This window comes from the organism of the source record quoted next, unplaced genomic scaffold, assembly GCF_019419815.1.
Source record: "Pyrus x bretschneideri cultivar Hongxiangsu unplaced genomic scaffold, Pyrus_bretschneideri_v1 Contig107, whole genome shotgun sequence".
NCBI classification, from domain to species: Eukaryota; Viridiplantae; Streptophyta; class Magnoliopsida; order Rosales; family Rosaceae; genus Pyrus; species Pyrus x bretschneideri.
In genome coordinates, this window is record NW_025999399.1 from 575001 (window position 1) to 580307 (window position 5307).

The 5307-nt window shown below is 37.7% G+C and overlaps 1 protein-coding gene across 1 annotated transcript in view; it reads right to left on the minus strand.

The window, feature by feature from the left end:
- The window catches only part of LOC125471334 (NAD(P)H-quinone oxidoreductase subunit H, chloroplastic), a 3236-nt gene extending 2293 nt beyond the window's left edge, over window positions 1-943 (minus strand). The window contains exon 1 of the mRNA XM_048571649.1: window positions 1-943. This exon is cut by the window's left edge and continues 2293 nt beyond it. The gene's annotated coding sequence lies outside the window, so the exon portion shown is untranslated.
- Window positions 944-5307: the final 4364 nt, after the last annotated feature.

Genomic DNA, 5307 nt, shown 5'->3' on the forward strand with positions numbered 1-5307 from the left:
TCTATTTCCAGTCATCTTTTGATGTTTTGTAATGACTTCATCAGAATTCTTATCAACATGTTTTTTTTCTCGGTATCTTTGATTTATTTGATGTTTACTTTTATGAACTAATGAAATACCGAGGGTTTGATACATAATAAATTTTCCATCATTTTTTATAGCTAGACGAATTGGTTCAATAATCAAAAATCCCCTTTTAATAAATTCTGTAAGAGTTACATCTTTCTGAATCGTCAAAATATCCAGACTCATTTCGCCCCTTTGAATAGAGGATATAGTAATTTCTCTTGGATTTATCAGTCTAAGCAGGAGACAATATACGTTGATGTTATTGATTATTTTTTTATTTAAAGAATCATCCCATCTCAATTGAAAATACAAATACCTTTTTAGGAAGAAATCAAACTCCGCTTTTGTATTTTATCTTGTATTGCTTTTTATTTCTATGTTTTTTCATGTCCGATCCCGTATAATCTTCTTCAACATCTTTTTCTTGGTTTGAAAGAGCTGATTTAAGATCTGCTTGGCCCATGGATTCTTTTTCTCCTTGATTTCGGTTTTCTAATTCAAGAGATTTTTTTTCATTCGACGATATTGATATAAAAGGATCTCTTTTTTTATTTCCAGTGATGCTTTTGTTTTCACTAGCATTTTTTTTTATATTAGAATTAAAAAGTAGTAATTTAATTGGTATAACCCACGGTTTCATTTTATACGTATTATAAAGTCTCACAAATTCTGGCAAGAACCAAAGTTCCAGATTTGATATGGGACGACTTAGTATTTCTTCATTCATTCCCATCCAATCCAAAAGGGGTTTTTGATTGGATAGGTTGATTTTTTGGTCTTGCTGAAGTGTGAGATAAAAAAGACCCTTATTATTGATTTTTTCAATTATTTGATACTTATTAACCCTAGTCTTAGTATATTTATTACTGTTAGTGTCAGTTGATAGGAGCATATTTAGGCGACTTACTTAGCTTGTTTTCGTGCATCTATGTTGTTAATTCATAGTTGTTTTAGTAGTTTAAGCCATTTTCGTGTGTTTTTAGGTTCATATGGCTAAGGAAGCAAAAAGATGCATTTTGGAGCAAAATTGGGCTTGGAATGGATAGCATATTTTTGGAGCCAAAGTGTTGGACGAATTTGAAAGCCTTGTATGCACTTTAGACATAAAACAAAGGGCCTAGCCCAATCAAACAATCCTTTGAGCCATGCAAAACCTCTAGCCCAATCAACAAGTCTTAGCCACATGCATTCACATGCATCACAACCCCAAAACCATCAAGAAACACCCATTCACACACACATGCACTCACATGCATTCACATGCATTTCCACCTTCCTACTTCATCATTTCACCACATTCTCCCTCTTTAACTCACATGCACCCAAACAAAGCCAACCTAGCTAACCCTACATGCATTATTTATTCACTCTTCATCATTGCATTCATCACCAAAGAACTCCCCATCATTGCCATGCATTCCCCCTAATTCCATCCATCTTCCACACCTTTCCAACCTAGCCACATCCTTTAATCATCCCCCCTTTAAATTATGATTTTATTTCCTAACCCTACATGCATTATTTATTAACTTTTCATCATGCATCCACATTCATTCCAACACAAAACACACACATGCACTTATTCTTTCATCATTGCACCACCAATTCACCCACATGCATTTCCAACCATTCACACCCCTTTAATCATTCTCCTAGCTATCATTCACATGCTCTCCCATCCATTCTCTCCCTATATGTTCCCTCACTCCTCCTATAAATACTCTTGCATTCCCATTCATTGAATCATCTCATTTTCATACACAACACACCACAAACACTTCCATCTTCTCCCTAGCCGTGAGTTTCTCTCCATTTCCCTTCCATTTCTCCTCCATTTCTTCCATTTCCATAAATTCCCCAATCCATCCCCCCAACCAACCTATCCTTAAACCTTGTGCTACAACAACGAGGAAGAGAAGAGTGCCTAAACGTTCATACAATTCAAGTTTTGAGTTGTTGGAATGTTTAGGTGTTTCTTTGATTTCAAAGTTTCATTTTAATTCTCTTTGTTTTGTACGTATGAGAAATGGAAGAAAAGAGTGCTTAAACGTTCATACAATTCAAAGTTTTGAGTTGTTGGAATGTTTAGGTGTTTCTTTGATTTCAAAGTTATGAGGAACTAAACCCCCTTTAGCTAGGGGGTAATTCGAAACTATGTTTATGTTTGTAATATGATTTGATTACTTTTAATTACGTTTCATAAGTTGTGAATTCAATTTGTTTAACTGTTTGATTGATAACCTATTTATGTATGTTTATTAAGAATGAACGCTTAATTTTCATGCATGAATTTGACGCTAGAATATAAGTGAGTTTCACGTAATAGTTATGAACTTATATTCACAAGTAGTGGAGGTTGCTTATAAACAATCGTGTTAAACATATTCTTGGCATAAGTTTCATGCAATCATAGTAACGAATGCCTCGTCAACACTTATAGTTTTCATGATGCTTAATGATTCTTGCTTGTATCTCTATTATGCAATTCATGTAGGGAACTTGTGAGGAATGCTTTGGATTGTCGTATGCAATCATCCAATTCATTAACTTAAGGAAAACTTGACGGTTAATTTAAGCGGACCTAATTAACCCGGGGCGTTGAGAATTCATGGTTTATTGAAAAGCAATTAGAAATCTTTTTATTATGCAAGTGTAACATGTGTGGAGATGAACCCCTTGGCTAGCATCCATTCATTCCATTTCATCAATTTCATATTTACATTATGTTTTAATTGCAATTTGTTCATTTAGTTTAATTCCGTCCAAAACTCAATCCCCCTTTACTTTATTGTTCAATTTAGTTAGAAATCATTTTAGTTTGTGTTTTTAAAGCATTTTGAGTCTTTTGGTTTGTCTTAGTGTTTTAACGTTTACTTTCACATTCTTTGAGTCTAGTTTAGTGTTTTATATTGTTTTTACGTTTTTGAAGTCAAATCCAAGTGGTTAACAATCCCTCCTAATCCCCGGTCCAGAACGATCCCTACTTATACTTATACTACAATTGACAAAAAGAGGGTTTAATTTGTGTGCGTATAATTCTCGCATCAAATTTTGGCGCCGTTGCCGGGGATTAGCAACTTTGCTAATCCCTTGGATTGTTTTATTTTCGTTTGTGTGTATATATTTTTAGTTTTATTTTGTTGATTTTAGAAGCACAACATGGCATTTGATAATGCTTATCTTTTGTCACAGCTCATGGAAAGGTCCCAAATGCAAAACGTTGATATAGTTGATCTTCAATCAAGGAATAACGTGTTTTCCAATACTTACAATTCGGATTGGAGTGATCATTCAACTTCTATGTGGTGGGAACCTCAAAATGTTCAACAAGAAAGATATTGGGAGCCACCTCATATTCAATATGCCCAACCAAACTCAAATTCGTCAATAGATTATAATCAAATTCTTAATGAATTAAACTCTTTGGTGCAGGGTTCACAAAATCAAGCTAAGGAGACTCACCAAGAAACATATTGGCAACCATATGAGGATTCATATGCACCACCACAGCCTTCCCCTCAATCTTCACATCCAAATTCAGGTATATCAAATTATTATAATGAAGTTATTCAACAACTGAATTCTGTGGAGCAGGGCAGGGAAGCTCAACCATTTCAACAAGACGCATTTTGGCGACCAATTGAGGATTTCTATCAAGCAAAAAAGTTGGCTGAGTGGAACAGTCAATTTAGGCAGAATGCAGAATGCATGGAACAAATTCAAGAACAAATGGTTGAAGATGAGCCCATGGATGAATTGCTACTGCTCGAAGAGGAGGAGGATGCACAAGGCACGGCAAGGGAAGAACAACCCTTGCCGCAACCTCCCAATATTCCTACACCACCCCATTCAAGTAAGGTTGTTCCAAATTTAATTATTTCTAACTTTGTTCCCCCAAATGCACCCTTCCCTGGCAGGTTCATGCAATCCATGAAAGATGAGGGGAAGAAAGACATCTTGGACACCTTTCCAACAATTCACGAGGAAAAAGTGGTTGAGGAGCATCTTGAATTCATCAAGGAGGAAATTGGAGTGGATCACACAGCCACAACCTTCAAAATGTCCAATCTGAATGAAAACATCCCTTGTACATTTGTTGAATGTGCTGCGACTTTAGAGCCAATATTGCAGCCCATAGGTAAGCCACCAACTCAAAATCCAAAGTCGTTTTTGACTAATATGTTGTTGATGTCAATGATTAGGGCACCCACTCTTGAAATTCAACCATTGCCGGAACATTTCAAGTATCATCATCCATTCAATGATCAACTCCATGCCGTGGGTTCCATTAAGGCATGATTGTGTTCTTCGTCCGGCTACAAGACGTAAAAGAAAGCGCTACTTGGGAGGCAACCCAATACAGTGAATAAAACAAAGCTTTTTCATTAATTTTCGAGAAATTACAAATATATCTAACAAATGGAGCTTCACAAAGGTTGTTTTTGTTTTTGTTTGCGTGAAGACCCACCACGAGGCAAAACTCTAGAAGCGGAAGGCATCGAAGTAGGAGGCATCGGAGCAAGAGGCATCGGAGCAAGAGGCATCGGAGCAAGAGGCATAGGAGCAGAAGACATCGGATATAGAGCATTCCAGGCCCCAATACTTGGCGGAACGCTGGATGACCCAGGAAAAAGGTGCCCCTGGAAGAAAGACGCAAGCCGTTGACGGTCACTTTGCAACCGACCTTGAGATTCTAGCATCTCATCAAGCTTCCTCTTCATGCCTGATGAATAATTATTTGCAAGCACGTGCAAAGTTCTATTCTCGTGCTTAAGTTGTTTTATCTCTTGCTTCAGGTTCTCCACCTCCGCCATCAATGATTCAACCTGACGGGAGCGAGCAAGGAGGCGTTGGCCCATGTTTGACACAGAACCAGCGCACTGAACGCTGAGAGCCAGGGACTCTTGAACGGCCAACTCATCGGACCGTCCTGAAAGCAGCTGACTATCTCTGGGAGTGAGGAGGTTCCGAGCTACTATCGTAGCTGTTGTGGCGTCCTGCATCACGGAATCTTCACCTGTAAGAGGACCGTTAGAAGATAAGAAAGAAGGGCGCCATACGTTACCTTGAAGCGGCACGCCCGTATCACTGCGGAGACTCAATTCTAAGCTAAGGTTCGATGGGTTTGCCATTTTTTTTTAAAAAGTGTTCAAAGAGAAGGGGTGGACGGAGTAAATTTTCAAAGGGCCGGAAACGAGTTTCAAGAATGGGAAATATTCAGAGTGTGTAAGTTGGCGG